A 12,507-nucleotide genomic window follows, 5' to 3' on the forward strand; every position below is an offset into this window, starting at 1 on the left:
TGCACAGAGGGGGGCTGGGGACGCCAGGGTCTGTGGGATCGTTTGTCCCCGGGAACCCCTGCCAGCAACTCTTCCCCACTCGTCCTCTCTGCCCAACACATCCCAGGGCAGCGACGGGGAAGGGGAAAGAGAAAGGGAGGGAGAAGGAGCTGGGAGGCGGAGGGCCAGGTCTGGGTCCTACAGTCCCAGAATTTGAGCCCCACTCCTGGCTTGGCCCAAAACTGCTCCCCACTCCCTAGGACATGGCCCACCCCTCTCGATTGTGCCCTCCCCTCCCCCCCATACAGTACCCCAAAAGAGGTTAGAAGGGGAATCAGAGAGCCCTTCATTCAAACCTCAGCTCCAACCTCATACCCAGCGGGCGACCTTGAGCTATTTCACCTCCGTGAACCTCAGTGGGCCCAATAATGGGTGTTCTGAGGATTCAATAGACAGACGCAAGAAAAGTGCTTAGCACAGGGCCCTGCACACAGCAAGGACTCAATTAATGCCCCCCACCTGTGTTCTGTCATGCCGCCCCCATTCCGCTTCTCCCCTGCCAGAGCCTTCCTGCAGTCCCTGCCAGTTCCCTCCCAGCTGGCACGGGGCAGGCCTGACAGTGCGGCACAGGGATCAGGGCGGGGGGCCATGGAAGCCACGTCTCCAGCTGGGGAGGGCTGTGGGCCTTCCTGGTGACTGGGACAAATGAGGACTCTGCCCCAGGGGCTCTGTCTGGTCCTGTGTCCGGGGCATCCCTACCTACACATCTCAAGTGGAAAGCAGGTACTGAGTGGGGCAAGGCTGAGCCCACCAACCCAGAATCTTCTCCACTGTGGCTTCCATAACCTGCTGGCCAGGCAGGCACAGGGACACAGCAGTCTGTGGGGTAGGGGTGGGGGAAACGGTGTCTTTCTGGGCCTCAGCAATGAGGAGGTGACATCAGGGTTGGGAGCTTGCCCACCATCAGCCGGGGCCTCACGGGGGCGGCCCCACTGCAGGTCAGTGACCCACCCTATTTCTGAGAAGGAAGAAACAGGGCTGCCCCAGGAACTCCGTCTCTGAGCTTGCCAACAGAGAGATTCCCAAGGTCACTCTCCATCACCTCTGAGAGCCCTAACTCAGAGGAGTGGGGCCTTGGAGAGGCTACCCCCTCCAAGCTAGGGGCAGGGGTAGCCCCCTGAAGACTGGGGGATAATTCAGAAGCAGAGCAGAGGGCTGGACCCACATACCTGGCCTCTCCACTCCCCCGACAGCCTGGCTGCAGCAAGGATGTGGCTCCTGTGGCCTTGAGAAGGTCACGGCCTCTCTGGTGGCTCAAGAACCTGCCCTCATCCGCTGTTACCCTCGCCACACCCCAGGAGCCCCAACTTCCCAGGGGAGCCTGGAGAATAACTAGCTGCCAGAAGCAGTAGGATTCCTCCAGAGACACGCCTGAGGCTCACAGGGCAAGGTCAGCAGCTGAGGCCCGCGACGACGCTGCAAAGGCGGAACCGCAAGCAGCCGCTGTGCAGAGGAAGGGAGGCTGGGGGGCGGGGGGGGGCGGTTCGCATACTTCCAGCTACCAGCGTGGGGCAGAGGAGGAACAAGGTGGCCCGACTTCCCGCACAATGACAGCCCCCTGGCCCCGTGGCCACTCGCTCCCTGGGTTGATTGCCTGCCCCCGGGTGGAAGATGCTGGAGCCCCTCCGCCCCCTACACAGAGAATGAGCCAAGGCAACAGGCAGTGAAGCCAGACTGACAGAGCAGGGGAGGGTGGAGAGCTGTGCCAGGCTAGCGCCTCACTCCTGCCAGTGGGCTGGCCAAGGACCCAAGGTCGGCCCGCAGAAGGCTCGAGCAATTTCCCATTGGCTTTCAGGAACAGGCGAACTCGTCAGCCTGGCATTCAAGGCCTGCAATAAACTGACTCCAACTGGCTGAAGCCAAACCGTGTCCTGGTCACCACCTCCCAGCCGCTGCCCACCGCCGCGGTCACACCACCAATCTCCTCAGCCCTCCTGCCACGCATAACTGCACCCGTAGCCATCATGGCCATTTGCTGACCACCTACGGCGTGCCAGGCACGGTCTCCCAAGCGGGGAAGCAGCCATCTCGCCAGAGGACAGCCACACCAACTGCCTTGGAAACCTGAAGCCGTGGAAACATTCCTACTCCCCCAAACCATTGAAGACAAGGCTTTTTTCCCTTGTGATAAAATCTGAAGTTAAAAAAAAAAATTCTCCATTTTTTTCTGGTGTTTGTTATGTCTTCTGCGCATTCATATTTGGTTTTTTTTAAAAGCAGCTCTCAGCCATCGTGTCTGATCTGCACAAACAACACTCCCAGGTGGGCAGGCAAACTAGAACTTGTTGTTCCCCTTTTATGAAGGAAATGAGGCACAGAGAGAGCAAGTGACTTGCCCAAAGTCACACAGCAGAGACCGAACAAGACTCCGCTTAGTCCCCAGTAAACACCCGGGTGCACACGGTGCCATCTCGGGAAATTGCCTGCATTCAGTCTTCTGCACCCTTGAAACAACCCCATCAGGTATGTAAAGTGGGCGACCCCCACTTTACAGATGAAGAGACAGCTCATAGAAATGGGGTGCTTTGCCCTACCTTGCACAGCTCGTGGCACAATCAGAATCTGAACTCAGATCTTCTTCCAAAAGTGGAGAAGCAAAGGGAGAGGGACCCCGCATTGGCATTTACTAATGGAGTAGGCAACGTGGCACCTCTTTGAGCCTCAACTTCTCACCGTAACACTTACCACACCAGGTTGGCCCGGAGGATGCCACCCAGCCCTGCACCTGTCACAGCCTCTGGGACACATGACACGCTCAGTGATTAGCAAGGAAGCCAGCCCATGGCAGGAGCACACAGGTTTGGCTCCTTCCTTCCAGGGTGAAGGCCGGTATCCCAGTGGGGTGTCTCCCCATCCACACCCTTCTGCCTCTTCTCCCTTCTGCCTCTTTGCCTGCAAATGCTACTCTTTAATCCTAAGATTAGCCAGAGCTTTTGGGGACCACAAACATACCTACAGATGCAAACTACATGTGTAGCCCCCATCCTCAGGTCCCCCTCTCCGGCCCTGGATAGCAACCTCTGCTTGACTAGCATAAACCTAGAGTTTCCAATCCACAAGGGGCCTTTGGCCAAGGGCCCCTTCTTGTGCCAGGCTGCCCAGCACAGCCAAACTTCCTCTCCTCATTGGCACAGGGATGCCACCTCACACCTCACACTCCCTGGCCAGGCTGAACTGTCTTCCAGACTTGGAGATGGGCCCAGGGAGGGAAAGCGGATTGCCCGGGGTCACACAGCCAGCAGCAGGAGGGCCAGGCTTGGATTCAGAGCAAGCATTCTGGCAAGCCCTGGGTGAGTGGCCAGGGGAGAAAGGCAAAGCCCACAGGGTCCCACCTGGCACTAGTCTGCCCTGGAGAACTTCATCTGCACCCACCGGAGGCAGCTGCTGCTTCCCAGTGATACTGGCCCCTCGGAAGCACAGACAGGGCTGCCACAACCCAGCCCAGCAGAGGGAGGGTTCCCCTCCCTTCACACCAGCTGGCCCCCAGCCTTGCTGGGAGGTAAAGCAGAACCTGGGACTTGGCAAGGCCTCCTGGCAAAGGGAAGGGAACCTCAGGGATCCTTGGCACCTGGTATGGGGGGAGGGTCCTGTCTTAGGAGTGGCCTGTGTAGTGACACCTTCAGGGGCAGCAGAGAGACAGCCCAGGGAGGTTCCTCTGGCAACCTGGCAGGTGTGTGTGTGTGTAGGGGTGAGAGAGGGAGTGTGTGGGGGGAGGGCAGTGGCAGGAAAGAATGGTCCGTTAAGGGGAAACATCAGTTTCCCAGTATTTGTGGGGCCAGCCAAGCTGGGTTCACATGAAGTTGAAGAGAGAAGGTGACGCTGTGCTGGGGGGTGGCCAGAGGGCCCCCTCACCCTTCTGGAATGAAGCTGATGTGGTGCACGTGAGTGGGTACCCTGGGCCTGGGCCGGGGGTGTGTGTGTCTGCTGCTTCCTGCTCTAGGCGTGGGGCTTCCTTGGGTGTGGAGGCCCCGTGAATGCCCCTGGAGGAGACAGCGGAAGCAGATGACAGGCGATGAGGCTCCGGCGGAGGCTCCCCTTGCTGACAACAACCCCCGTCTCTGTGTGGACACGACATCTGAATGGCGTGTCTCTCGGTGCTGGTGGAGTGGGTGGGAGTCGAGGGCGGGGGTCTCCGCCCGGGGCGCCTGTGTGTTCTTGCGTCTGGGTCTCAGGGTACTTGTGAGTCGAGCCGTGTTTGTGTCTGCGTCTGGCTGTGCGCGGCTCTGTTGTTTGCGCAGCCTGTGACAGCCAGGACAAAAGGCCTCTGCAGACAGGTAGTGTGGAAGACAGTCCTGCCCCCGGAGTCCTCACAGGGCCTCTGGGCTGTGGACCAGGACAGGCTGGGAGGGGGGTGGAGAACAGGGTCTCCGGGCTCTCTAATCCCAGAGACACTGAGGCCTGAACAGCAGAGACCCCAGGGCCAAAGAGGACCACCTCTGCGTTTCAAGAGGCTGCAGGAAGAATCCTCGTCTCAGGGTGGAGCACGGGCACCGGCCAGGCAGGCATCCAGGGGTGAAGGGAGAGGCTTTGCCCAGGGAAGGCTGTGAGCTGGGCAGGGACAAGGCTGGGAACCGCCATGGCCGCGTGAAGCAGCGGCAGCGAGTGTAGCTCTAGGAAGGGCAGAGGGTCTGAGTCCTGGGCCCTGAGAAAGGGGAAGTGCGTTCCTCAACATGACCCAGTTTCATGCTTTCGTCCGGATGCCCTCCGGGGGAGGGAGGCCGCCTGTGGACCTCTCTGACCCCACCACTGACCCCACTGTGGCGCTGGCTCTGGATGAGGACTCAGATTGTGCGGCTTTGGGGAGCTCAGCCTCTAAGAGACTCCGTTTCTTCATCTGTGCGGTGCGGACCCTGCCCCCACCCTGAAGCGGTGCTGTGGATGGAAGGCACTGGCCCCACCTGAGGATTCATCATCACCCTGGAATCCTTCCCACCACCACGGCACCTCATCCTTTGCCAGACTCTCCGTTGCTAGGGGGGCTCAGAGCCAGGCTGAGGTCCTGGACAGAGGAATGGGGGGAACCCCAGCCCGGCTCTGCAAGACCATCTCCTCCTTCAGTTACTGCTGCCCTCAGGCCCCCTGCCAGGCCCAGACAACCCATGGGTACCATTGCCCGCTGGTCCCTCTCACCAGCTAGGAGGGCCCGCGAGCTTGTTCCTGAAAGCCAGGCTTTGAGGAAGAAGGGAGGCTGCCCTGGGGCAGGGTGGCGAGCGGCGCTGCCCTGGGGGAGGGATTTCCCTTCTGCCCTTCTCTCTGCTTCAGTCCTGACCCAGCTTCTCTCAGGCCCAGGACTTTGGCAGGGAGGGGAAGGACGCTGGCGGGCGGATGCCAACGTGCCATGTGTGAAGGGGGGTGTCTCCCCATGTGCCCCCAGGAGGGACTCTGGGTCCCGCACAGGTGGGGTCTAACTGTGGGGGGGGGGTGCTCCCCTCCCCGGCCGGGGTGCGCGCACGGGGCCTCTTCCCCCAGCCCGCGCCCGGAGGGTGGGCACCTCCACACCGCGGGCACGGGGACCGCCCTGTGGATTCCCACCGAGCCCTCAGAGGCTGCGGGGCCGGGAGAGGCGACCAGGGGGCGCCCGAGCGGGGGACGCGCGCGCCCCGCTGGGCGGCGGGTCGGGGAGCCGGGCGCGGAGGCGCGTGTCCCGGGGGAGCGAGGACGCCGTCGCCTCGGGGCTCAGGGCGCCGGAGCTGGGCCCGGGGCGCCTCCTCCCGCCGCGGCCCCTCGGGAGCAGGAACGCGCCCACTTCTCCGCCGCCCTCCACGGAGCCCCAGGCGCCCCCTCCTCGGGGCGCGCGGAAAACACGACTCCCCACCCACGCGGGGGGTGGGACCCGAGCCCTTCGGCCGCGGCCCGGGCGCCCCCCACGGGCGGGGGTCCCCGCCAGCTCAGCCCGGGGCTGCCCCTCGCCCGCGCCGGCCCCGCGGCCCCTCCCGCGCGCGCGTCCCCCCCCCCCGCCGGCCCCGGCCCCGGCCCCGCGCCCCGCGCCCCGCGGGCGTCGCGGCTGGCGGCCGAGGGGCGCCGAGGGGGGCCGGGGCGCCGCGTCCCTTCCCCGCAGGGCCGCACCCCGGGCGGGGCGACTCACCGCGGCCCGGCCGGCGCGTGCTGGGCTCGGGCTCCGGAGCCCGCGGCCGCCGCTGCAGCTCTGCCCGGACGCGCTCGGCGCTCGCAGCCGCCGCCGCAGTTCGGGGAGGGGGCGTCACGTGACCGCGCGCGGCGCCCCGCCGCCCCCCTCACTGCGGAGCCCGGCGCCGGCGCGCGCCGCGGAGGCCCCCGCCGCGCCCCCGAGACGGCCCCGCGGCCGCCCGCGCCCCCATTTCACAGGTGCGGAGACTGAGCGCCCGCGGGCCGGCGCGGCCGGGCTGTCCTGGCCCCGGGGAGGGGACGCGCCCGCCCCAGCGGCTCAGGCCCGCGCCGGCAGGTGGGGCTCGCGCCCCCGGCCCCCGGGGCCCCCCTGCCCGGCCGCGGGGAAGGAACCGGCGCGCGGCTGAGCCCGAGGACGCCGCCCCGCGCCGCGTCCCCCGAGGCCCGCGGCGACCCTCCCCGGGCGACCCGCCCCTCCTGGAGCCGCGCCGGCAGCGCGGGGTCGGGGGCGCGCGAGCCCCGGTCACGCGCTCGTGGAGGTGAGGGGCGACGGCCGGAGCAAGTTGGGGTCAGGACGAGAAAGTTGAAAAGCCAGGCGGGGAGGGGCCGCAGCGGTCACCTTCGTCCGACCCCTGCGCCCGGAGCGGGGAAGAGACTCTTCCAAGGTCACGAGCGGCAGCAGCGGCGGCCACATTTGAGCGGCTGCCGTCCCCGCCCCACTGACCCCTGTCGTGTCGCATCTTCGTGTTCTCCACCGAGCGCTGTCCAAGGGGCGCCCCCCATGACGGAGAAATCAAGCAGGGTCCACACAGGCCAGATCTGGGGGGACGGGCTGGGGGCAATGGGTGTGTGCTTGGTGGGCACAGAGCTAGGGGAGTCAGAACTTGATGTCAGAGGAGGGCCGAGAGCTCTGGAGCCCATCCTCGTGTTCTCACAAGGGGAATCAGGCCACAGCCCCGTAGAGAAACCTCCACCGCAACCACTCACAACTAGCGGTCAGGTCGGGGAGTCCAGCAGACCCGCCTCACAGGGCTTAGGGGAGACGCAAGTGTTGTATCCGACATATTTACTGAGCACCTGCTGTGTGCTTAACAAGCCCCTCCTCCCCCCGTTTGTGTGTGTGTGTACTTTTATTTTTTTTTAAGATTATTTATGCATACAAGAGCTGGGGTACAGGCCAGAGATAGGGGAGGATTCACCAGAGACAGAGCAGGGAACAGAACAGGCAAACTGACTGAAACACACTGCTGAGGGGAGCAGTGGGCACACAGGAGAGATCTGCTTCGCCATATGGGTTGCTCTCTGGCCTGGCCGGGGATAGGCTGCAGATTGCTTCATAGTGTGGTGCTGAACCCCTTGCGCCACCAGGGAGGCCCTGTACTTTCATTTTTTAAAGATTTATTATTTATGCATAGAAGAACTGCTACCTCATAGCAGACCAGAGGTAGGGAGGTGAGAGGATTCACCAGAGACAGAGTGGGGAGCAGAACAGGCAGATCCACTGAAATACACTGCTGAGGGGGGCAGCGGGAGAGACAGGAGAGGTCTGCTGTGGCAGGGGGGCAGCTCCTTGGCTGGGGATCAAACTCAGGCCGTTGCCGTGGGCCTTCACCATGGCAGCACTGAGACTTAAACCCTAGGCCACTAAGGAGGGTCCTCTAAGCTTTTTTTTTTCTTTTGAGCCACAGAACTGCATTCTAAAATCTAGGTCCTTCGGCAGCCCCTGCATTAGGTTCTGGACAATCTTGAGCCCTACGGGGGATGGGGTAGAAACCACATTTTCGTTCAAGAACCCCACCCCAACCAAGGAGAGATGAGAATTACAGAGGAACAGCAGGAAATGCCTCACCCTCACCCCATCCCCCAGCAAATGTAAAAAAGCAGGGACACAGGTACTAGTTCTCTCCAGCTGTCATGGGGGTTGCAGGCACTGGCAGCCCCGGGGATACAAATCCCAATTTAGTGGGCCTGGGGCTGAGCTCCGGCACTTCTAAAAGCTTCAGTGTCGCTGCTGGGCCACAGATGTTCTAACACGCTGGTAGAACAAGGGAAGTTATCACGCACGAGGAAGAAAAACCGCTGGGGCGAGGACAGGCTCGCGAGAGCCCCTGCTCCTCTGAGCCATGCAAACCCTGGGGACCCTCCCATCATCAAGCCCAGAGCCTTCTCAGGGTGCAGCGGGGCTAGGTAGCTGGCAGAGTTGTGTGAGGAGGGATGAAGCTAAGTGAGGTTGGCACTTGCAGGGAGGATGCAAAGGGGAATTTGCAGTATAGCGATGGCCCCAGACAGTATGTTCTACAGGGCACCTGTCCTGAGACGCCTGGTGACATAAAACACTATTTGGGAAATGCCAAGGCCTAAAAATCTTCCAGGCAGAATGCATGGGGCTGACTTGTCCACAGCAGAGCTGGGCTCACACATCTCAGGAGGCAAACACAGTCGTTTGTCTGCACACCGGGCTAGGGGGAGCCTTGATTCAATGTTCATCACTATCCTGCGCCTCCTTTCTGCTTCTCCCACTGCGCCCCAGAGAGCCCTCTGTCCCTCCACTGTGCAACCGAGACCAGGGGGGTCCCAATGCTGGCTGGAAAGTCACTGCTGATAGCACCACACCGCAGGAGACAACGGTGCCACACCTGAGCTGGGGAGGGGCTGATGGCGGCAGCGGTGGTGTGAGGAGTTGCAGCTGCGACCTTTCATCTGTTATCCTTTCGAGGTCTGGACCTGCACACTCCAGGGTCCCCAAGGGCCTAACAGCCTACTGGAACTAGGGGGCTGAATGTGCCCACTCCTGGCTGAGTAGGTCAAAGAATGTTCTTCTGTGCCAGGCCTCTCCATTTCTCTATAATCAAGCTTTTTTAATTACAGCATTTTCCTCTTTATTGAAAACCTCCCTCAATGCAAGAGGCTTATAATCTTGTGTGTCTTGGGGGTGGGGGGGACACACCGTTCCGAGACTGGGGTCCCTGGGGAGAAGGCAACTTGTACCATAGGTGGCTGGGCAAAGCCTGGCACGGAGCCTGGGGACTAAAGGGAAGATTGGACAAAGGCCCCAGAGCTTTGCTTTGCCTGCCCTATTTCAGTCTAAACCACTCAGGACTGACCACTCACGCATGGCTGCCTGTGGGCACAAGCCTTTTCTCTTCCAACCACTTAATACACTGAAACCTGGCCACCTCCCCTACCTTTTCCGCTGCTGAAAAATGAAAGCGGGCTTCAAAGGATGCGCCACGTGAGGAGGCTGGAAAATGAAGATGTGGGGGGGGGGGGGCCCAAATGTAACCTCAATCATGCCAAAGGCTGGAGGGAATGAAGGCTCTTGGAATTAACGCACCTATCTGCCCCCACCCCTGCCAGACCAACGGAGAGAAAAGGCAGGGGAGTTCAACTCAGAAAGCAGTGGGTCCCCTGGTGTGTCGACTGCAGAGCACTGAATGAGGCCCAGGAGGGCTGGTGAAGAGATCAAGGTGGGTGGCAGGGGAGGAGGGCTCCACCCCTGGTGAGAACAAGACAGGGGTGAGGAGTAGGAGTTGGCACCAGGGCCTGTCTGGCAAGGAGGGACTAGAGCCCTGTCTGGTTTGGAGGCTGCCCTGCTGTTGCTGGAGAGACAGCAGAGGATGCAACCCTGGGGGCTACAATCTGGAGTGAGAGGTCTTTTGGGCTACAAATGGGAACACAGCTAGGGAGTCTCCATTTTGAGGGCAACAAAGCCCATTTGGGGGAGCAGCCTTGGTCACAGCAAAGTAATAGTGCTCTCCCCAGGGCTCTGCTGCCACAGAAGAGGGGCTGCTAGTGTTTATTTTCCTTAGGGGAACCTAGCACGGGGCACCGCAGGGAAACACCGGCCAGATGCGCTGCCTCGGGGAGTGGGAACACGCTAGCACCAATAAGGGTGATTTATATTCTGGGATCTGCGCAGTTTTAGGTAGACATAAGATCCAGCCCAGCCCGAGCTCTGGCTCCCACTAAGACAAAAATAAAGAATAAACTCGAATTCTCAACAGCCTAGCATGGCTGGGACCCTCTTCATGCAGAGAATCAGTGACCTGATACAGATGGGAAGAGTGGAAGCTGCAAACCAAGCAGCCGACTCACAGAAGCGGATCAAAGTCCTTGCAGGCAGTTCAGCCGGGCGACTTTCCAAAGGCTGATGCCTTGAGTGCTTCCTCGGGGGAATGGGTGGGTGTGGGTGTGGAGCCGAGACGCAGTCCTACTGTCTCCTACCTAGTACATGTTTGACAACTGCTACGCACCCAACTTCCTTTTAGAGTGAACACTGGGGCCCAAAGAGGAACAACGCACTCGCCCATCATAAAGCGGTGGCAGTGGCTGAGCGCCCCCTCAGTTACACCAGGAAAGGGGGAGGGGAGTGCGAGATGGCCGAGATACAAGAATGCGGAGGCCAATGTGCAGGTAGCTCAAGTCTACCCAAGCCTAACCCTGCTGGCTTTTCTGGGGCCTGTTCCCCACTTCCTGGCTACTTCCTCAGGCCCAGGGCCTGCCTGGCCTGGCAACGCTAGTGCAGACCTGACATTCAGGCTGCCAATGGAGTCGCTGCTATGCGGCTGGCCCTCTCCCTGACCAAGAACAATTTCACTTCAAAGGCAATGGTGGAGGCAGGCTCAGCCAAGTCCTTGAAAGCAGAGCTTTTTTTCCCCCCACGGCTCCCTGCAAGCTTGTTGGGGCGGGGGGAGGAGAATGAGGGTGGAACAGATGTGCCTTCTATTTGAGATCAATACAGTAATTATGTTGGACAAGCTCTTAGGACGAACTTCAGGGGACATTTAGACGATCTCTTGAATGAGAAAGTGTGAAGACAGTGGGGGAAGAGCCAGCATGTCACTTGTGCTGTGGGATGGAGGCCATTTGGCAGTGGGATCCATGGTCCTGCCTCTGCTGGATGGGACACAGCAAAAGGTCAACACAGCGAAGAGCTGCTCCAGTCGCAGTTCTAAAGGCAGGCCAGTGTCGCCTAGAAGAGGCACGAGGAGACGAGTCCCGCATCCCTTCTCCCCACCATCGAGTGGGGCGCAGGAGAGATGCTTACATCTTACCATATGAAGAAATGTCACCAACTTGCCTGCAACATATGCATTAAAAAAAAAAGCGCTGAATGTACATCAGTTAGAAGTCCGTGTACTTCATCAAGCTGGTCCTGTGGTTTACTTGTTAAGGGAGGGCCAGCACTGATGGTGCCTGTTTCATGTACTCTACTTTCGTGCATCATTATTCACTGGGTCTCAAGAAGTAAACAACGAGAAACACAGTTCTCAGCTCAGGGTGGGGCCCTCTGCACTGATTCTTGGTGCTGCCGAGCCTATACAGCCCTGTATCCCAGGCTCGTGGCGCCTGGCCCTATGGCTCTTGCTAATGACAAAACACTGGAAGATGCCCCTCTGGGGTTAGGAACGGCCTGTCACAAAGACATAAATCTTCAGAGTTTTGAATATGTTTCACTGTGGCCCTGCAAACAGTCAAGGTGGTTTACTGTTGGGCCATTAGCTTCTATTTCCTTAGAGGTTGATAGGAAAGACTTACTAGAGAACAGAATGATTGGACACCAGCTTAGTCATCACTTTAGCTCTAAGGGCTTCCAGCTTAAGGTTAGTTCCAAAGCTCTCAGTTAAGGGGCTCCAGGTAGCTTAGCTATGTGGTTGGAAGACTTCTCTAAGGACTTGCACAAGACTGCAAGGCATTTCTTCACAAAGGTCAGTCTCTCTAATCACAAAGCGGTTTTACAAACCACGTATCCCAACTACTAATGGATCCTCAGTGCAGCATGGTAAGCAAGGCAGCAAATACTGCCCTGTTTTAAAGGGTAAGGAAATGAAGACAACGCTAAGGAACTTTCCTTGGTTACAAGGTAAATGGTGAAGTTATCTGGAACACAGGGGATCAAACTTCGAAAATTTGCCCTTCGAAATAGCTACTTGTGTAAATACGTGTGACCTGCACAGCCAGCAAGCCAGTTAACTCAACAGCCAGACCTGAAACATCCCTGCAAAGGTGGGGGATGTATGAGATGGAGAGGTTTTCTGTCTCCCTGCTGCGCCCGGCCCTTCCCCGGCACATGGCTGTTGTGCAGTGATTATCTGTCAAACAAAATGGTACCATTTCACACGTTTATAATTTGCCTTTTAATGATTAAAGAGCCCAACAGTGTTGATAATCAAACTCCAGCTAATATCAGTGTCCATACAATGCCTGGGGGCTGGGATCAGCAAACTGCTAATTCTTTCAGAATTAGAATTTTAGCTGTTGAAAAAAACCCTAGACCTTATGGGGGATGGAATAGGGGCTGGCAAAGGGGTGAGAATCTCCTTAAAATGAAAAGCCTGGCTTTTCATCAGACTATGAACTCTGTTCACAATCCCCTGTAACCCT

Source organism: Talpa europaea, assembly GCF_964194135.1.
Source record: "Talpa europaea genome assembly, chromosome: 9".
NCBI lineage: Eukaryota > Metazoa > Chordata > Mammalia > Eulipotyphla > Talpidae > Talpa > Talpa europaea.